Raw genomic sequence first — 22,652 nt, forward strand, 5'->3', positions numbered from 1 at the left:
GAACAAGTAACCATGTGCTCCTGAACTAGTTTCTTTACCTCCCTGTACCTCAGTTTCCTCATCAGTAAAATGAGGGGGTAACAGGTTACCTATTACCTCACACTGTTGGAGAGGATTAAATGAGAGAATAAATCTAAAATGCTTAGTACCTAGCATATAGTAAGCACTCAATCAAAGTTTGCTCTAATTATCCTGTTGCTATGGGATGGGAGGCCTGAGCTTTATTCCTGCCCTGCCTGGTGCTGGGACCAAAATTAAAGAGGGGCAAAATCTCCTTTCTTGGCCTTTCTACCACTGGCGTCCATGTTTGCACAGCTGATACTCTCTAGCTATATGCAGGGCTTCCCTCTGACCATGAATAAATACACTGCGACAAAGCAAGCTACACCTCATTCTTTACACCTCTCCTCTTCCGTTCTAATAAAACCTAAGTAGTTTCCTATTTCATTTCCTCGGTGCTCTACACTCTTTTAAGAGATTAATGACAGCAAATTAATCAAATACACAGAAGCTTGTAGTCACTCTCTCAAATATTCCTATGAATAAACCCATTAAATACTGAGGATCTCAAGAATTTCAGGCTTGGGGCACCTAAGTGGCCCAGTCGGTTGAGCATCCAACTTTGGCTCAGTCATGACTTCGCGGTTCTTGAGTTCAAGTGCTGCGACAGACTCTGTGCTGACGGCTCAGAGCCTGGAGCCTGCTTCAGATTCTGTGTCTCCCTCTCCCTGTCCCTCTCTCCTGCCCACACACTCTCTCTCTCAAAAATAAACACTAAAATAATAATAATAATAAATAAAATCTTTAAAAAAAAAAGAATTTCAGGTTCTACTATCTAATGTTAGATCAATCTTCCACCAGCCTCCATCCCCCCACCCCAACCTCTCTTCCTTCCTTTCTTTCTTTCAAGGGGAACAAGGGGATGCTGGCACCACAAATCAAAGAATGAAGTCGCTCATTTCACCTTCCTGGGAGGCAAGCTGTTTGGCTGCCACCAGAGCAGTTTTACTTGTGGGCTTAAAAACCTCACTGCAGCCCTCCCCTGCCATGAGCTCCCCAGGCTTCATTCCCTACCAAGGAGTAAAACTGCTGGTGTGATCAAGTTCAAGGGCATTTACTGAAACAAAATCCAATGACTACAGTGAGTACAGAAGCTCAGGCTCTGCCCACCTCTTTCTTCTTGCCTCTCTGGAGGGTGTTTGGTGGTCTCTAGACCCGCTATGCCTAGGCACTGCTCTTCCTGCTGGCTGTCATGCTTCTGTAAGTCAGTGTGTCATAGGGGGGCCTGGGTGACTCAGTCAGTTAAGCAACTGACTTTGGCTCGGGTCACCATCCTGCAGTCCATGAGTTCGAGTCTTGCATTGGGCTCTGGGCTGACAGCTCAGAGCCTGGAGCCTGCTTGGGATTCTGTGTCTCTGCCTCTCTCTGCCCCTCCCTCCCTCTCTCTCTCTCTCTCTCTCTCTCTCACTCTCTCAAAAATAAAATAAACATGCTCAGTGGGTAACAACCAGCATTTCTCTTTCTTTCTTCCTTCCTTTCTTTCTTTCTTTCTTTCTTTCTTTCTTTCTTTCTTTCTTTCTTTCTTTCTTTATCTCTCTCTCTCTCTCTTTCTAGAGTGCAGTACACCGTGGGGGAGGGGCAGAAAGACAGAGAGAATCTTAAGCAGGCTCCATGCTCAGCACAGAGTCTGACACAGGGCCCAACCTCACAACTGTGAGATCATGACCTGAGCTGACATCAAGAGTCCACACTTGGGGCGTCTGGGTGGCTCAGTCGGTTAAGCGTCCGACTTCAACCTGGGTCCTGATCTCGCGGTCCGTGAGTTCGAGCACCACGTCGGGCTCTGGGCTGACGGCTCAGAGCCTAGAGCCTGCTTCAGATTCTGTGTCTCCCTCTCTCTCTCTGCCCCTCCCCCGTTCATGCTCTGTCTCTCTCTGTCTCAAAAATAAATAAACGTTAAAAAAAAAATTTTTTTAAAAGAGTCCACACTTAACCAACTTTGCCACCCAGGTGCCCCCAGCACTTCTTTTTAAATTAAAAACTTTACCAAATAAAAACAGGTGACTTTAAAGTAGAAAATTATCTTAATAAAACTATTTTCTTAACACAGTAGATACAGTGCATCATGAGTAGTAAGAATAAATACTGAGTATTAAAACCTTTGAATTACATATGTGTGTGTACATCAGGCACAACATACAGTTGTTATTACTGTGAGTTGTGGCTACAGCAAGATTACAGAACTAGTTACAGCGGTCAGATGCAAGCCTAAAGTAAATTCTCTGCAGACAGGAAAGTTAGCAAGTGGACTCTTCAGCTGCTTTGTTTCTAGGCATTAGACTGCCTCCAGTCTAGGTTAAAACAAGCATTCTCAATTGAGCAGTATCACTCCAAAGGGACAAAAAGTGGTTCTTGAGGGTTAGAATATCTTAACTTGTTCATGTGTGATACAGACGCACACAGTATATACACATATACACTATATATTCGTGGTATTAAAATTTCATGGGTAGGAGGGTAATAATGCTAAACAAAAATTGTCTAAAAGGGCTTCTTAGGGTAGTGATAATAAAAACAAAGGTTGAGAAACACTGGGTTAAAAGAATTCATTCCAAGAAGCCTAACTTCCAAGACTCCACACAGAGCAGGAAATGGTGGTGATACCAAAGCCTTGCCTTTGGCTCACCTGTTTCCCTTGAGGTATTGGGGGAAGGGGAGATGAGGGCAAGGGCTGATAGGGGACAGGAGCCTAATGTTCCTAGTTCCCTAATCAAATACCACCTCATTCTCATCCTCCAACCAATATTCAAACCAGCGCTCCGACTTACACGAACAGACACGGAGCTCAGCTTTGCATGTGGAGCACACAGCTGCAGCTGCCGAGATGTGGCTGGAAAGGAAGGTCTGGAACACAGAGGATAGTGAGGATGGAAACAGAGATCCCAGGGTTATAAAGAGTTGAAGCAACAGGAAAGAAGTCTGCCTAAGAAGGAATGAAAAGACAAAAACACACAACCACTGGCATATTTAAAGGGGGCAGGGGTAGGGAGGGCCTACTAGTTAAAAAAAAAAAAAAAGGAAAGAAAAAGAAGACCCCATGAATTATAGAAAGACAAGGTCATGATAATCAGTGGTCCTCAAGAAAGAGCAGAAGACAACTAACTTTTAACATTCAGATGATTTACAGTCAACTATGAAAATCTTTTCTCAAAGTCCCGTTGACACTATCACATTTTCTTTTTCTTTTTTAAACTACATTTTCTTAATTAAGCACCTGGGCAACCGGAATGGCTTTGATCCTAAAATGAAAACTACCTCTGTTCAAGATAAAGTCCCTCCTGGACTCAGGAGGATGTGCACAGTCAGGTCTGCATTAGCTGCTGGGTTCCACTTCAGAACTCTGCCTTCCGTCTCCGAGGGCCAATTCCCAGCCGGCTGCGAGAGCATGAAGGAGGCCAGCTGGGGAGAAGGACGAGAAGCTCGGCCTCACTGCCCTTACAGAGGTTTTCACTTCCATTCCTGAATTCTGCAACTACTGGATCACACTAATCAATACTGAAATATAAGGACACATGACAACTTAGTACAATGCACAGTCCCAAACTGGATTGGAGAACAGGAATAAAAAAGCTAGAGAACAGGTGAGTGGTAAGATTTAGACACAGACTATATATTGGTTATATGTCAAGTGTCCTGAATGATGTAATTATAATTATGTACCCTTTCTCTCACAATAAAGATGCAAAAGTATTTAAGAGTGAAGTGTCATAATGTCTGTCTGCAAGTAACTCCCAAAGGATATGGCTAAAAACAGAGCACGCACAAACAAGCAAGTGAAAATTTGGCAACAGTAATTGGTGAATCTAGGTAAAGGGGAGATGGGTGTTAATGGTAACATTCCCATAACTTTCTATAGGTTTGATGTTTTTCAAGACACAAATGTCAGGAGGGAGGTATAAACGACATCGACTATATAAAAGTTTTTAATTCCTGTATGTTCTGACTCCCCTCTATTAGAACAGAGAATGAAGAGTTCACACAAAAATGATTCACAGTGGGGGCGCCTGAGTGGCTCAGTCGGGTGAGTGTAGGACTCTTGATTTCAGCTCAGGTCATGATCTCACATGACATCATGCCCCATGTCAGGCTCTGCACTGACAGCGTGGAGCCTGCTTGGGATTCTCTCTCCCTCTCTCTCTGTCCCTTCCCCACTCATGCTCATTTGCTCTCTCTCCCAAAGAAACCATTTTTAAAAAATGATTCACAGCATTTTTTAAAATATTATCCCCACTCAGTAATAAGTGTATTTGGCAAAGAAAAATTATTTCAAATATACTCTATACCACATGGCTAAGTTCCTGAGTTACACAGATTAACAGAATCTAGTGTTAAGGTTCACTTTCCACATGTTGTTGTAGAAGATAAACCTTAACAATACTTTAAGAATACTGGGGTGCCTGGCTGGCTCAGTAGGCAGAGGGGGCAACTCTTGATCTCAGGGTTGTGAGTTTAAGCCCAACATTGGATGTAGAGATTACCTAAAGGCAAACTTACTTATTCACACTAATAAGGAAAGAGAGTATGGATAAACCAAATCCATATGCAGACTAATTGTTTTAATCATTGAATTTTAACTTCCTAAATCTTTAATCAGAACTATGAGGAAGTAGAACAGACCAAAAGGTTTCATTTCCATTAACTCACATCCCTAAAGGAATTTCTATTTAATAACAAAAAGGAAAGAAGCAAAAGAAATAAAATGCCCTGAATACTCAACTATGAGTACCTGAACAAAAGAAAACTAATCAAGGCAAATGTTTATTAAGAATCTACTATGTACAAATCTCTGAAAAGTTCAAAGTACATACAAAGACTGGACTTTGCTCCCCTGGGGGCCACCATTTTGTTGAAAACAGAGAAACTGAAGAAAAATAATGGTTGGCTCAGTCTTCCCTTGTCCCCGTTCCCAATGCCTCAAAGACTTCTCTTCCAGACAGCCTCCTCATTTATTAAACTGCCATCAGGCCTTTCAAACCACAGGTTCTCAAACTTGGGTGGCACACTGCAATCACCTGGGAAGTTATCAAAAATCCAACACCTGGGTCCCTCGAGGATCTAGACAATCGGGTTTTATTGTGTGTGGCCTAGGCATTGGTATTTTCTAGAGCTCTCCAGGTAACATGCAGCAAAATTTGAGCACCACTTGATCTCTACTGCCCAAATACAGAATATAATCTACTCCCCGGCAATAAAACCTGATGATTCCTCACTGTCCACACAAATCTCAACTCCTTACCATCATTTTCAAAGCCTTTCTTTTTTTTCATTCTTTTTTTTTTAATGGTTATATTTATTTTTGAGACAGAGAGAGACAGAGCATGAGCAGCAGAGGAGCAGAGAGAGAGGGAGGCATAGAATCCAAAGCAGGCTCCAGGCTCCGAGCTATCAGCACAGAGCCTGACACAGGGCTCGAACTTGTCAACTGCGAGATCATGACCTGAGCCGAAGTTGGACGCTCAACCGACGGAGTCACCCAGGTGCCCTATTTTCAAAGCCTTTCTATATCTCCAAACCTACTTCTCCAGGCCTCATGCCCACCACAAATCCACAGGTCTCCACTACTCCTCCAGCTACACTGAACTTCCCACTCCGCACTGCCCCCTCACAGGATACTGTCCATGCATAAAAGGCTTTCCAAACTCACAGACACCAATTCCAGTCTCTGCGATCCAAATCAACTTTCAAGAACCAATTTTAAAGTTTCCTCCTTTCCAAACTCTTAAACAACTTCCCTGAGTAGATGGCTGCCTCCCCTTCTTGCTTCCAACAAAACTTTGGACATTTATCCAATTGTCTAATTTGACATTTATCATGATGTTCGTAGTAGCAGTTTACATTTCTTTCCCTTCTAACAGACTGTGCATTCCTCAAGGGCACAGACCATGTGCATTTATCTTCAAGTTCCTAGTGCCCAGACATGGCTGAAACACAATGCAAGTCCAATAACTGTTTACCAAATGAATGGGTATCACATACTTGTGGGATAAACAAGGAACAATTTGAGAAAAGACAAAGGCAGTTCAATATGAAATGCCAAATTAGTTACATGGGCCAAACCTGACTCCAGAAGTGCAGACGGGAAAGAGGGTGCTTCTGGCACTTACAAGGGGGATGGCCCCATGAAGATTCCAGGTCCCAAGCTCAAGTTTCAAAGAAAGGAAATTATCTAGACAGGCTGAGAGCAAAGAGCAGAGAATTATGAGCATGGAAAACGGCACAGATATGGCTCGGTGCACATGAAAAAGCCATTTAGCTCAGCTTCGGGTTTCCTCAAAAGATACCCAAAGAAAAATATTAGAAATGAATCATGTTTTTTCTTAGTTATAGAAATCTGTCTCGTTAATCCTCTTCCTAGTCCTTACCACCACTTGATACGTTAGGGTTCTCTATATTCAAACACTCACTATAATACAAGCTCCACAAGAACAAGAACTTCCTTCTGTTTACTGCGGCATCCCCAGGGCTTATATCAATGCCTAGCACATAGTAAATGCTCACTATATATCTGCTGATTGAATGAACATGTTTATTACAGGCCTCTGATCTAATGCTTCCTTTCACCTGGCGATTTCTTCCAGTCTCCACTTCCAAATCCCGTGTATCCTTCCAACACTAATAAAAGCTCCGACTCAAAGTCTTCTCTGATTCCTCACTTCCCCCTTTTCTGAACTCCCAAAGGATACTTTTTATGGGCTACCTTGCAGTAGCACAAGTATCAGCGTACAGGTATTTATGTATATCTTGGCTCCCCTTTATACTATAAATTCTTTGAGGGTAAGCTCTAGGTCATTCCCCACCCCACCCCCCAGAGCATAGTGCCATGTAGAGCTGTTCAGCAACTCCTGTTAAATAAAAGGAAAAATTAAATTAAATGTGGCATAAAGCCTTTAATATCTAAATATCAGAAAGATTAAGATCAGTAATGTCTTATCTCCATTCATCTGGGCCCTGCGATACCTGATCCTTTGAAACTATAATATCCAACACTTATGCTTACATGTGCCAGGCATTGTTCCAAGCCTTTACGTAAATGAACTCAATCCTCAAAACAATGAAATGAGATATGTATTGTACAGATGTGGAAACTGAGGAACAGGGAGGTTCACACAGCCAGTGAGTGGCAGAGCAAGGATTCAAACACACAAAAGATGGAATCCCAGAAGGCAGTAAAAGTAGATAACAGACAACAGAAAAGGAATGGAGGTTTCTGTAGTGCAACACTGAGAAAAGTAAATCCTGGTAAGAGACCCTTGGACCTGGAACTTCAGGAGTATCTGTAAGAAGGGATGGAACAGAGAAGTAAACATAAGCTCTGGCAGGACATTATCATGGGCGGAACCCATATTCTATACACAATAGTGGGTACTGAGTTGGTATAGCATAATCAACGGCAGCAAACAACAGTGCTTAAGAATGAAGGGCTCAAAGTGCCTGGGCCACTAGTTCTGCCACACAGGTAAACTGAATTCCTTTGTCTCCATTTCCTCAACTGTAAAATGGGCCGATATCAGTACTCAGCCATGAAGATCAATGATGATAATACGTGTATATTTACATTATTCAGGATGAGCTTGATTTATGCTGCAATTAAAACTCCATTTAAAAACTTCAGTGGATGGGGCGCCTGGGTGGCGCAGTCGGTTAAGCGTCCGACTTCAGCCAGGTCACGATCTCGCGGTCCGTGAGTTCGAGCCCCGCGTCAGGCTCTGGGCTGATGGCTCGGAGCCTGGAGCCTGTTTCTGTGTCTCCCTCTCTCTCTGCCCCTCCCCCGTTCATGCTCTGTCTCTCTCTCTGTCCCAAAAATAAATAAAAAACGTTGAAAAAAAAAATTTTTTTTTAAATAAAAACTTCAGTGGCTTATGGGAATGCAAGCTGGTGCAGCCACTATGGAAAACAGAATGGAGGTTCCTCAAAAAGACTTAAAATAGAACTACCCTATGACCCAGCAATTGCACTACTAGGTATTTATCCAAGGGATACAGGTGTGTGTACTGTTTCAAAGGGACACACGCACCCCCATGTATATAGCAGCACTATCAACAGCAGCCAAAGTATGGAAAGAGCCTAAATGTCCATCGATGGATGATTGGATAAAGAAGATGTGGTATATATATACAATGGAGTGTTACTTGGCAATCAAAAAGAATGAAATCTTGCCATTTGCAACTACATGGATGGAACTGGAGGGTATTATGCTGAGTGAAATTAGTCAGAGAAAGACAAATACCATACGACTTCATGCATATGAGGACATTAAGAGACAAAACAGATGAACATAAGGGAAGGGAAACAAAAATAATATAAAAACAGGGAGGGGGACAAAACAGAAGAGACTCATAGGGGCGCCTGAGTGGCTCAGTCGGTTAAGCGTCCGACTTCGGCTCAGGTCACAATCTCGTGGTCCATGATTTCGAGCCCCGCATCGGGCTCTGGGCTGATGGCTCAGAGCCTGGAGCCTGCTTCCGATTCTGTGTCTCCCTCTCTCTCTGCCCCTCCCCCGTTCACGCTCTGTCTCTGTCTCAAAAATAAATAAACGTTAAAAAAAATTTTTTTTAAAAAAAGAAGAGACTAATAAATATGGAGAACAAACTGAGGGTTACTGGAGGGGCTGTGGAAGGGGGGATGGACTAAATGGGTAAGGGGCACTAAGGAATCTACTTCTGAAATCATTTTTGCACTATATGCTAACTAATTCGGATGTAAATTTTAAAAAACAAAAAAGAAAATTTAAAAAAATTCAGTGGTTTAGGGGCGTCTGGGTGGCTCAGTTGGTTAAGCGTCCGACTTCAGCTCAGGTCATAATCTCACAGTCCGTGGGTTCAAGCCCCGTGTCGGGCTCTGTGCTGACAGCTCAAAGCCTGGAGCCTGCTTCAGATTCTGTTTCCTTCTCCCTCCCCTCCCCCGCTCACGCTCTGTCTCTGTCTCTCAAAAATAAATAAATGTTAAAAAAAATTTTTTTAATAAATAAATAACTCAGTGGTTTAAAGCATAGGCTTATTGTTTACACTACATAACCACTGAAGATTTCTTTCAGAAAAAAAGAGGTATTTGCCTAGAAGTGTCTCACATCACTTGTACTCAACTTTCAATATCCAAAGCAAGTCACAGAGCCATGTTCAACTTCAAGGTGATGGAGAAGTACTATTCTACCAGGTACCCAAAAGAAAAACAAAAATAGGGTATCAGTGAACAGCCCTAAGAACCACACCACACAAGAGCCTAGCACCATACCTGGCATACAGTAAGCGTTCAGTGATTGGCAGCTGCTATGATTATCACAATAATTAAGGGGTCTGGGAAAAACCTATTGTAATAATCCTAAATTAAAAAGCTGAATGCATATGCAGATGTGGGGGAAAAAAACGATCATTCACATTATTTGCAATAAAGCAAAGGTAAATTTACAAAGGATTTCACAATGATATCATGGAGGAATATGCCAAAAAGTTTCTAGTAAATAAAAAGTAGTAAACAAGAGTTACCAAAATAGTACCACAAGCCTTTTACCATGATATAAAAGGAAAGGACATGCCAAAATGTTTCTAGTAAATAAGACATAGTAAACAAGAGTTACCAAAATAGTACCACTCATTCCTACTCATTTAAGACATGTAAAGTTTCATTGATATCTTTGTTTTATTTGAGAACATTAAAAAAAATTATTCAGCCTTTCACAAATTCACTTCTAATCTCAGAACCCAACTTCCCCATATTATCCCCATAAATTCTTAAGGTAATTCTCCCACAGGGGGTTTCAGGACCTTCACCATCAGAGTCAGGGAAAGAGTCCTATTTAGTAAAATGAGAATTGAATTCTAAGCCTGACTTGGCCGTAGACCAGCTCTATGGCCCCACAAAATACTTATATGACTAGAAGTCCATTCTGTCATCCATAAGATGATGAAATTGAACTAGATGGCCTCTAAACTCCCTTCCAAAACTACTCTCCCGCAATCCTGAGAAGCCAGAAAGAGGCTTTGGTTTAGAGGAATCTAGTTGAGATGCTGAATTATGTAAGACCTGATAATGCATAAAGCTTAAACTAGAAATAACTCCACAAGCACAGCTCTGATGGTAGCAACAAAGCTTAGTTCAAGAGTGAGCACAGGGGCAAGTCAGAGCACCCAGGGAGAGCCCTACTAGCATGAAGTGCTGCGCTAGAGTGGAAAAGGGTGGGCAGAGTACGACTAGTATGTGTAAATAAGGAGACTGGTATTTGTCCATGGCTTATGAAATCAGTCTTTTAGTAACATGTCATACCACATTCCAGTCACAGCTCTAGGAACCAGTGACAGGGATGGAAACAAACTGGAAGCAAAGAACCTGCGAACATTTTAAACTTAAGATCTGTCAACTATCAGATCTCAGTACCAACAGACTGGGTTTTTCAATTCCAAAGCAGCAGTCCAAATATATACCTAGAGATTAAGAACTTGAAACTCTTTGGAGAAAGTCAGACAAAATTGCCCAAAGCACCATGTTACAAAATGTTGAGCCACACCAATCAGCGATACTCGTGTCATTTTCAGCTACACAGAAGCCCCTGCCGAGACAACCTACCAGGACATCTTCACTCGCTGAGAATATAAGACCATCCCTACAACAAAATGGGAAATGGTGCCTTTTAATGAACACCAATGGAAGATAACACAACATTAATTCATGCCATAAACAAAGTAACTGACACTGTTGCATTGACAATTTTGTGATTCCTGCAGCCCTATCCACGATCTTTAAGGAACCCACCCACTCTAAGTGTATCAACACTCTGAGTGTATCAACAACATGGAATACCCTTTACTGTCTTTTATGCTTCAAAAGTCATTGCCTATATGACTAACAATCTCCTGCCTGAAAACCTAAAACCTGGCAAATATATTTAATAAAATTATGGTCCTATTAGAAAAGACTCACTGTGTGTGGACAGCATTTCAAAAAGCTATGATTCTACATGTGCATCTTCATTTACTTTTACAGCTACGTTTCCTTCCACTTGTCAATCAGAAAACAATCTCCAATACTGCAACGGATACTGATCAATATATTAGAGTCAATGCTATCCTTGACTTTTAGGAGTTTAAATATGAAGTACAAGTAGATGGAGAAAGAGGCAGAAAAGCATATACAACTCTGTATGAGTAAAGGAAATGTTTTACCAATCAATTTTTAAATGTATTGGAAGGGGACAGAGTATAAGGTTCAACCTTTCAAAGGATCCTTGGTGGGTATTATTAAAAACAAAGATTACCTTTATAAAATGAAAAACTATCCTCTAAGTAACCAAAAATACTCTCCATACGAAAAAAAAAAATCTCCATTAACTAGTCTAACGTAATGAGAACTCTCCATAACTGGTGCTTTATAATGAGAACTAGAAAACTGCAATGTTGCACTTAAAAGCTTAAATCTTTATATGAAAGAAAAAAGCCTAAGAAGTCATATTGCAAGACATTGTGCATGTTAGTCACAGCCATGAAGGATCACAAGGCCTCACTAAAACAGCTACCCTGCTGTTTTCAAAACCTTTGTGACATGGATCTAAATTTATTTTCTGACCCTACTATTTTCTTAACATCAAGTCAACTTTTAGATAAAAAGAGGTAAATATAAATGGGCAAACAGTGCCAACTTTTATTATATGATTGGCTTAGTCTCATTTGAAGTCTAAAGGATAGTCTTGTCCTATATTCTAATTTCTAAAGGAATGGAAAAAATCCACTTCTGCCCCCCCCCCCCAAGACTGGGGGACTCTAAAGGATCTAAACCTGTGCTGTCAAATGCCAGTGCCACTAGCCGTATGTGGCTATTTAAATTAACTAATATTAAATAAAATGTAAAATTCTATGCCTCAGTCATACTAGCCACCTTTTAAGGGCTCAAAAGCCACGTGAAGAGTGGGTCTCACATATATAAGACATTTTTCATCATAGCACAAACTTATACTGGACAGTGCTGATTTAGCACAAAGTTTCTTTTTTTTTAATTTTACAACAAAGTTTCTTAGATTTAAATGTGCCCCAAAATCATTAGTACAGCTCGTTAAAACAAAGATTACTTGGTCCCTACCCCAGGTAGTTTATTTCAGTCTGGTAAGTGGCCCCAAAATGTGGGCCATTTCTAAACAAGCTGCAAGAGAATGGTCATGTTACCTATCACCTTGAGTACTGCTCCCTATGGTTAAGAACTTTTTGTTTTTTCCCAATTTATCATAGACTTAATTCTTTTATAAAACACCAGAAAAATGAATTATCAGGAAAAAAATTTTTTTAAACAAAGACTACTATAAACTTACATTTTTTTATTATCAGACTCAACAGACAAATCATTTTTCTAAAAAATGCTGTAAAAACATCTAAATGCTTCAAGTTCTGTACTTAACCTGGTCGCAGTCAGGTAACAAACAACCCATAGACCTGCACAGATCTGTGGACTAACACTGATCTAGATCTAGATCTAGCTCTGATCTAAAAGAACTTATTTCACATTTTTACAATTATCTTTTGGGAGCTGGTCATTAATGATCTCTTTCATATCCTCTATTATTTCCTCACCATAGTTTTACAACTCAAGGTAAAAATGCTAATTCTATTAAGCAGAATATCGAGTCCCTTAAAAACAATGCTATAAAGGGCTAAGTAAGAGAAGCAATCTGGGGCACCTGTGTGGCGCAGTAGGTTAAGGGTACAACTCTTGGGGCGCCTGGGTGGCGCAGTCGGTTAAGCGGCCGACTTCAGCCAGGTCACGATCTCGCGGTCCGTGAGTTCGAGCCCCGCATCAGGCTCTGGGCTGATGGCTCGGAGCCTGAAGCCTGTTTCCGATTCTGTGTCTCCCTCTCTCTCTGCCCCTCCCCCGTTCACGCTCTGTCTCTCTCTGTCCCAAAAATAAATAAAAAACGTTGAAAAAAAAATTAAAAAAAAAAAAGGGTACAACTCTTGATTTCGGCTTAGGTCATGATCTCAGGGTTCATGGGTCAAAGACCCACAACAGGTTCTTCACTGACAGCTCTGAGCCTGCTCAGGATTCTCTCTCCCTCCCTCTCTGCCCCTCCCCCACTCACATACTCTATTTTTCTCTCTTGCAAAATAAATAAACTTTATTTTTTTTTAATTTTTTTTTTTTAACGTTTATTTATTTTTGAGACAGAGAGAGAGCATGAACAGGGGAGGGTCAGAGAGAGGGAGACACAGAATCTGAAACAGGCTCCAGGCTCTGAGCTGTCAGCACAGAGCCCGACGCGGGGCTCGAACCCACGGACTGTGAGATCATGACCTGAGCCGAAGTCGGACGGTTAACCGACCGAGCCACCCAGGCGCCCCACAAAATAAATAAACTTAAAAAAAAAAAGCAATCTGATGGTGTTACTGTTTATAATGTGATCTGATTCTGCCACATGGTCAATAAGGATGATGCCTTGACTTCTTCAGGCTAACCTACAGTTGAATTTAGACTGCTACCTTTAAAAGAGTCGTTTAGGCCGAAATATACAAATGAACATTAATAAAGTCTTTGTGTTAAATTATTTAAAACTTCTTTCAGTAAATAAAATCTATGATTTGGACCTAGCTTACTGGACATAACCTTTCAAAGAATTTTTTTTAAGTTTATTTATTTTGAGAGGGGGAAGGGCAGAGGGAGAGAGAGAATCCCAAGCAGACTCTGCACTGTCAGCGCAGAGCCTTATGTGGGGCTCAAACCCACAAACGCTGAGGTCATGACCTGAGCCAAAATCAAGAGTCGAACGCTTAAGCAAATGAGCAAATGAGCCACCCAGGCACCCTTCAAAGAATTTCTTAGAATACTGATGGTTTCCTTGAACCCAAAGTAAATAGTCCAAGCCAACTTCTTTACTCATGTACACTTAGGGAAGGAACAAATCAAACAGAATCCCCTCACAGGAGTCAATGCCCTTCACGGAACTGCCTCAAGCTTAAGGTGTTTTCCTCAATATATATATATCAAACCAAAGAAATGGATTTTTCTTCTAGTCAACTTCTGGTCTGGCCCAACAAATGAACTTCTCTAAGAAAACTTCCAGAATTTCTCAAGTTTGGCCATTTCCTAGAGACTACTTTTAGAATTTTGTTGTCGCTCTAAATATTGTTTTACCAATTTGCTTCATTTTTTCTTAAGCAAATTATAAAATAAGGCTCTGAGAATTTTAACATTTCATCCTCTTGCCTATAGTAACATCTGGTTTAACAGAACTCAACATATATGCATGTTATCTGCAAAATAAGCTCACATGTTCAACCAGAAATTAAGAAAAATTCCACTTGAAATTAACAACATTGACAGAAAAGTTGCAAGGTATCACATACCAAGTCTGGGGAATATGAAAACGGAGGGGTTATTTTTTAATTGTTCCTCTTAACCCATTTTTCCTCCTAACATATTGAATGAAGCAGTAACTGAATGAGTAAGTAGTATTCAAAGCAAGAAAATGTCAGGAGCTTTTGCCATGGCCACCCCTCCAGTCCCATCTGAAGAGGCACATGGCTGCCAGCAGAGAGGCCAAGGACCCTCTAAGACTGTTTTGCAATTGCCCTCACGCCTCCTGCTTGAACCTTTACTCTTTTATCAGGCTGCAGGGGAAAGGGTGTGGAACAGCTTCCCAAGTATAAAAATAAGGCAGGGAAGAATTCCAGGGATAACCTTTGCCTGGATGCTGCCCGGAGTGATTCAGAAGTACTTCACCAAGCCCAAGCCAACTAATTCAGACTGAAATCGCAATACCTCCTGAAGGGCAAAAAAAGCCCAACAAAGTCAGCCTCCTGGAAAAGATTTTGCTCATACAAAACAACTAGTTTTGAAATGACCTAAATCAATGATCCTTAATATTGTTTTTGCATGTGGATAGGAAGAGACAGAGGGGAAAAGGGGGGGATGGGAAAACATGGGGGTACAGGAAGGGAAGGTGGGAGTCACAGATGCCTTCAAGAATTATGAAAGGAATGGATTCACTGCCCATAAAAGTGCACACACGGGGCGCCTGGGTGGCGCAGTCGGTTAAGCGTCCGACTTCAGCCAGGTCACGATCTCGCAGTCCGTGAGTTCGAGCCCCGCGTCAGGCTCTGGGCTGATGGCTCGGAGCCTGGAGCCTGTTTCCGATTCTGTGTCTCCCTCTCTCTCTGCCCCTCCCCCGTTCATGCTCTGTCTCTCTCTGTCCCAAAAATAAATAAAAAACGTTGAAAAAAAAAATTAAAAAAAAAAAAAAGTGCACACACAAACAAAATTTTGCATACTATTTTGGAGAGTTCACAGACCAAAGAGTCTCTAGGGGTCCATGAATCCCAGGATAAAAAGCCTCAACCTAAACAGGTAGGAACTAAAGACCAAGGTTTCCACGGTAATTAGACCTTCTTTTAACCTGAAGCCTGACCTTTTATGTAAAAACAATCTTACAATTAAAAAATACAGAGATTTCTGAGCACCTGGGTGGCTCAGTCGGTTAAGTGTCCGACTCTTGGTTTCAGCTCAGGTCATGACCTCATGGCTCGTAAGTTCGAGCCCCACATCCGGCTCTGCACTGGCAGCATGGAGGCTGCTTGGGATTCTCTCTCTGCCCCTTCCTTCCTCACTCTCTCTCTCTCTCTCTCTCTCAAAATAAAGAAAAATCTAAAATATATATATAGAGAGAGAAAGATTCCAAAAATAAAATACTTTGGTCACATAATGTAGAACAAATTTTTAAATATATTTCAAATTTACTGATAAAATAATATATTTAATCCATAAAAAAGATCAGTGAATACTCCCTACAAAAATCTTTAATTAACAAAGGAGTAGAAAAAGAGAAATCTCCCTTTACTTATTTAGAAAATTCGAATCCAACTTGTTTCAATTCATGTCCTGAAGTTATCTTAAAATTCTACTTCCTAATTTTCCTGAAATTTTCATATACTATCTTAGTAGGTTAAGTTCTGAAATAACTAGCGGATAAAAGCATCATGGCAATCTATTGAAATATCATGGTTTTTTCCTTGCTAAAAATTTAAGTCCTTCGTTATGACTATAGAAAGAAAAGGTACATCAACTGAAAAAAATGATTCCTCAAAACAGGAACTATTTATGTCATATACATTACCAAAGATTCTAAAAGTCTCGACGGCAAACGACATAAAAAGTAAGTACATGAGTATGTAAAGAATCACTATTACAAACTATAAAAACCAACTAATAGGGGTACTACAAGCAAAAAGAAATGCTTTTCTCTGGATTTTATGCAAATAATTCAGTTCAGAAATGGGAACAGGGATGGATATTTTAAAATAACTCGATTTTACTACCTTCAGGACTTTTATGGAAGTAACAGAATTTCTCAAGAGGGTATCAACGCCTCCACAAAATGAACTAAAGAAAAGAACATTTTGGCAAGGAAAAAGTGACTGCATTCTCCCTCTGCACTTCATGGTTATTAGTACCAGGCTAGGGTGAACTCTTAAGTGCCCTACAAGGACCTCACCTACACTTTGGAGACAAGGACGGTAAAGGGTACCCTTACTGTATTCTAATTTGCTTTTTCAGTGACACATTCTTGAAATGAAGTAGTAAAAATGAGTGAGCGCATAGAACAACTTGTTAGTTGACTTAGCCCCATACCACTAAAACATGACAGCACATTCCAGCTTTTAAAGAAATCTTTAGAGGCTGGTTGGTGAAAAGAATATGTGCTTTGAGTCCAGATGATCTGGGTTCAAATTCTGGCTCCAACATTTACTAGTTTTATTGCCTTTATATACTAGCTTCATAAGTTACTTCATCTTTCTGAGCTTCCGTCCATCCTCATGGAATGGCCGTGAAAATGGAGACATTTTTTCATCTCTGCAGCCCCAGTGCCTGGCTAAGTGCTGAACACACACCAGGTATTCAAACGTTAGTGCTTCCTGCACGCTTCACAAGTATGTCACGTTCTATTGGGGAAAAAGAAAAAAAAAAAACAAAAAAAACACAACACAAAACACCAAACCTGTTCTCTAGGAAACAGATAGCTAAGCCCTACCTATTATTTTATCTATTTCAAAGAGTTTTCAATGTAATAACTTGGTACAGGGGAATGCAGGCAATTCCATGGAATTCACTGCAGCTTTTCATCTGAATTAAACTAAAGCTTTGTATGAGGAATGGAAGTATAAAGTGAAACACTAAATATTTATTAAAAATAAAGCTATTTCCAGGGTACTTGGTTGGCTCCATTGGTAGGGCATGCGACTCTTCATCTCAGGGTTGTGAGTTCAAACCCCACTCTGGGTATGTAGATTACTTTAAAAAAATAAAATCTTGGGGCACCTGGGTGGCTCGGTTGGTTAAGCATCCGACTTCAGCTTCAGGTCATAATCTTGTGGTTTGTGAGTTCGAGTCCTGCATCGGCCTCTCTGCTGACAGCTCAGAGCCTGGAGCTTGTTGCGGATTCTGTGTCTCCCTCTCTCTCTGTCCTTCCCCCGTTCTCTGTCTCTCTCAAAAATAAACATTAAAAACATTTTTTAAATCAAATCAAATCTTTAGGGGTGCCTAGGTGGCACAGTCAGTTGAGTGTCCAACTTCAGCTCAGGTCATGATCTCACAGTTGGTGGGTTTGAGACCCAAGTAGGGCTTTATGCCAATAGCACAAAGCCTGCTTCAGATTCTGTCTCCCTCTCTCTCTCTGCCCCTCCTCCACTTATGCTCTCTCTCTCTCAAAAATAAACATTAAAAAAAAAAAATCTTAAAAATAAAATAAAATCTTTAAATAAATAAAACTATTTCTAACCTTGTTATCCTGGGGGGGATAAAAGGGAGTGAAAACACAGTCTCCTCAGTTGACTTAGATATTGTCATTGTCAAATACCAAAAATCTTTTTGCAGGTAGAATCCTCGAACCCTCTAACCTGTTCAAAAGGGTCCAGCCATTACCAATACAACTCCATTCAGCCATTACCAATACAAAGTCTTTCCATGAAAGCTGAAAAACATAGGCCCCTACAGTGAGAATCAAGCCTGAGAGTGAGGAAACCTTTTTCCTCATGGTTTAACACAAGAAGACATAACCACAACCTCTGCTTGGGGCAAAGCCATGTTTCCAAGAAAACCGAAACACTTGTTTGAAACTTCTATAACTCAAAGAGATCTCTAAGACACAGTGGTCCAAGCGTCTATTGTTTCTGACAAGTTTTCTGTAACATAATGGCAAAAATCACAAATGAGATCTGGTTTCTAAAGAGACAGGATTCTGCTTGAGATCTTTGGTATTTGAAATAGTTATAAGAAAAGTAAATCCAGGGGCGCCTGGGTGGCTCAGTGGGTTAAGCGGCCGACTTCAGCTCAGTCATGATCTCGCAGTCCGTGGGTTCGAGCCCCGCGTCGGGCTCTGTGCTGACAGCTCAGAGCCTGGAGCCTGTTTCAGATTCTGTGTCTCCCTCTCTCTGACCCTCCCCTGTTCATGCTCTGTCTCTCTCTGTCTCAAAAAGAAATAAACGTTAAAAAAAATTAAAAAAATAATAATAATAATAAATAAATTAAAAAAAAAAAGAAAAGTAAATCCATAAATATAAAAAACTAACTGCTAAACGATCTTCCAGAAATACAGTAGTGTTACTTATGGCTCTCCCATTTCACTCCAAACTGGTCTTTCAACTTCTTGTGTAGTTGGCAAAAAGTAACACACTGATGAGTTCAGAGAACTTCCAACTATATCAATAAATTATAAAAATAATCATAAAAATAGAGAATATTAAAAAGTTGTGGTATAAGTGATCACACTGAAAAACCATGCATGCTGTTAACAACAGAAAAACTAACTATAAAAAGGCAAGAAAGAACTGCAGGATAAAAGATGTGACTCCAGGCAGACTGATACCACGATGAGACACAACTAACTTCACAAGAGACTGAGATTTATTTTGCCCATGACCAGACTACAGCAAGAACAGTATCATATTCTAGTTACTATAAAGGAGATTCCAAAGTTAGCAAAAAGGAAAAAAAAAAAAAATTGTAAAGGTTAACTTTTAATAGTCCATTAATGAAGAAAAGGGTTTTAATAATCCTTCATAATTCATCAAGTAGATCTGCCCTGGGACAAAAAGAAGTCCAAAATTAATCATTTTACCACTCCCCATTTTCCCAGGCCTTGGGTTACAGTCACGCATTGCTTATATGAAACCACCTGTTCCGGTTGGCATAAACCATGTTACTTGAATATTCACGCCTAATCATTTTTCATACATAGATCTCAAACCTTCTTTGTACTGTCCTAGAGCCACAAAGTTCACAAAAACTATCTCCCGGAGGTTGTCAACTTGATCTACCAATTCAGCTTATCAACAAACTACCATGCCATGCACAGTCAATAACTACAGATCTCCAGTAAGAAAGACAGTTCACAATCAGCCTTGAAAGCACAGTACTGTGGTCCCTACCAGGACTTTTCTAAGTACCACAAGCATGCCCCATAAAGTATGCCGAAATTTGGGGCCTAATGGGATTGTATTCCAATACGCCATCTGAGAAACAATAACTGAATCTCGGGCAGTATTGCACACACTCTGAAAATTACAAAAATTTTTAAATGTGTATCTTCTCTGTTCATGGATCTGTTACAGCAGAAATAAGCAGTTCTGAAGGGGTGGGGAAGAAGGTACATACAACAGTTCCAGGGATGCCTGGAGATGCCAAGGATTCAGTGGAAACCTCGGCCAGATTACTAATGGTCCATAAATCCTAATTTGGAGAACACGGGCCTACAAGTTGAAAATTGAATTATATTGCCTTATTAGATCCCACACTACCGAAACCACAGTCATATCAGTCATAACTGGTACTAGGAATACTTTATGTACACAAATATAAGTGCCTGCTTATGTATTTTTAATTGGATCAAATAAAACTGAAGCTGAAAACAAACTCAAATTTCAATTATCTCACTAGTGAGGGGATTTCCTAACAGAGTCTTTTTAAAAACCAAGTAGCTGCCAACCCTCTGCACATCTGACAAGCGTGTCTCTGGAAATTTGGGAGCAAAAGACGCCGTTACTTCTCAACAGTGAAGGAAATACCCTAAAGGGGACAGATTCCTCTTTTTTTTTTTTTTTTTTTTTTTTTTTTAAAGCTCAAACATGCAATCTAATAATGCACAAAACTTGGCTGCGGGGTTGCTGGACACCTCCAGGGTTCCAATTTTCGGGGCGAGTGCGCGCTAGTGCGTAAGAAGGGGGCGGAGGGGGAGCGCGCTCCGAGGACGCGCCGGGGCCCCCGCCCCCTCCCGGAGCAGCAGCCTGGCACCAGCCCACCCTCCTCCACCCCTGCAAACAGACGCAGGACGCCAATAGAGCAACTTCTCCGCGGGGGCGGCAGTGGAATAGCGGTCACCCCCGCCGCGCGCGGCGCTGCCCTGCCCGCCCGCCCGGGGGTCCCTCCACGGCCCGCCCCGGGGGGGGGCCTCCGCACGCCCCGCCCCCGCCCGCCAGGCTCGGGGCCGGGGGCTGCCAGGACCCCCTCCCCTCTGCGCCGCCCGCAGCGGCGCACTCCCAAGGACGCCGCCCGGCCCGAGCGCGGCCTGAGCGCGAGCGGGAGCGGCGTGCGGCAGAGGCCGGCTCCTCTCCTCGGGCCTCAGGCCGCCGCCTCCCCTCCGCCAGGCCGCCCGCCGCCGGCCCCACTCGGACCCCGGCCGGGCCTCGGCGCCGCCGCAGCCCCTCATCCCGGCTCCATTCATAGGGGCACCCTAGCCCGGCCAGCGGGGCGGGGCCAGGGACCTGCGGACAAGGCCGGCCAGCGAAGGCCGAGGAGGAAAATAAAAAGTTAAGAGAAGAACTTACCTAAAATGGCTCCTGCAGCAGCCAAAATACAAACAGCTATTATTTGGTGAAGTTTAGCTCAGACACCCTGCAAGGACACCCTAACCCAGCTCAGGCCCGCCTTCTCTGCCACGCCATTGGGCTTCGCCGGCCCAAAACACAGAGTCATTGGTCAGCCTGGCTGCCGCTCAGTCGGAAGCCCATTTCAAGCTTGCTTGCAGGGGCGAGTGATGGGCTCGCTCCATTGTGCTCGTATTTGCATGGATGTGATCGCGGCGATGATTGGCCGGCGCCGGGGCCGCCCCGCCCTCTGCCTCGCGCCCCCCGCCTTGGAGACGCCGCTGCGCGCGGCCCCGCCCCCCGGGACTGAGCGGCGGGGCCACGGGGGCGGGGCGGGGCTGGGGTCCTGCGGGCCGAGGGGGCGGGGCGGGGTCCTGCACGCGGCACTCCGCAGGCAGGGGGCGGGAACCTGGAGCTCGCGGGCGAGGAGGGGGTTCTGCCCGCAGGTGGAGGTCTCACAGGTAGCTGGCTGGCGGGCTGACAGACGCTGGGCTGGCGTCTCCCACGGTGGGAGAGGATGTGGCTGGGGTCCCGCGACAGAGAGGGATTCCGCTTGGACCGCGATCCCGCAGACAGAAGCAAAGAGAGGCGAGGGTCCCGCAGGTCAGGAAAAGATTCCGAGAAACCAAGCGAAGAGTCAAGGAGCTCCATCCTGTGTCTCCAGCCGCATCTCCTGCCGCTCCGCCTGACTCCTGGCATTCTTGGCACACGACGGGCTTCTTCCTAAGGCCCCCCTACTCCCCGGGAGTTTTCATCCCCAGGGATCCTGAGGCGCCTTGGATATACCTCCGAAAAATCAGGTGTTGAGCTATGGTATATTTATGTTCAGGCCTATTTCCCCCATTATCCTTGTAGCATCCTCAAGGACAGGGCCCAGCATATTGCAGAGATTCAACTAATTGTTTAATATTTTTTAATTCGTTAGCAGCTAATTTTTGCACATCCACTAAATGCCAGGCATTGATCTAAGACAGGGGATACAGCGGTCAATAGGACAAAGGCCTGGCTCTTGTGGAATAGGCATGCTAAGGGGAAAGGAAGACAATAAATAAATACCAGGGGCATGTAGTGGAAAATGCTGTGAAGAAAATATATGGAGCGAGGGAGGGAGAGTTATCCACCTGCCTGGCTAAATTCCATTACTGGCCTCCTTCCCACCCAGTGATAGTCACCTGTCCCTCTCACTCCCTGCCTGCCCCCTGATGGGTGTTTCCTTAGCACCCACTAAAAAAAATAAAAGGTTGGATTCTGACTGTAGAGGCTCATTTTATCTCAAAGTAGGAGTGGTCTGAGTCCTGGTGATTCCAAGAACAGTTTGTTGGGTACATTTAAGATGAACATGGCTTGACTTTGTCAGGAGTAGCTGTAATGATGCAGCCAAGCCTTACCGCACCCCCAGAGAGAGGATATTTTTAGTTTCTTTGAAGCCTCAGTGTTCCTGTGGTTTTCATCCTATGACCCTAACTCCTTTCTGAGGACCACTTCTTGACTTCTTGGCAGACGCCAGAGGTTTTTCCAGTTTGGAAATACAGAGATAGCAGCCCCCTGACCCCTGTCTACCTCACTTGTGCACATTTCTCTCATTTGACTCAAGACTGGCCAAGATGCCTCATGATCCTCCCTTCCTCCTCTTTATTCCTTCCTTAAAAAAATATTTATTAAGCACCAACTAACTGTGTTCCAGGTGTTGTCCTAGACACAAAGGCAGACAACATCCCTGTCCTCAGGGAGTTCATAATCTAGCAGGGATCAAGATGGAGATTT

At 42.7% G+C, this 22,652-nt stretch overlaps 1 protein-coding gene across 4 annotated transcripts in view; it reads right to left on the reverse strand.

Annotated features, from left to right (window-relative positions):
• Nucleotides 1-20,963, reverse strand: part of CHD6 (chromodomain helicase DNA binding protein 6) — a 209,800-nt gene extending 188,837 nt beyond the window's left edge. For 3 of the 4 annotated variants that reach the window (XM_058685611.1, XM_058685610.1, XM_058685606.1), the window contains exon 1: nucleotides 20,850-20,963. The gene's annotated coding sequence lies outside the window, so the exon portion shown is untranslated. The remainder of the gene's footprint in view (nucleotides 1-20,849) is intronic. The other variant, XM_058685609.1, reaches the window with a different exon arrangement.
• Nucleotides 20,964-22,652: the final 1,689 nt, after the last annotated feature.

This window comes from Neofelis nebulosa, chromosome 9, assembly GCF_028018385.1.
Source record: "Neofelis nebulosa isolate mNeoNeb1 chromosome 9, mNeoNeb1.pri, whole genome shotgun sequence".
NCBI lineage: Eukaryota > Metazoa > Chordata > Mammalia > Carnivora > Felidae > Neofelis > Neofelis nebulosa.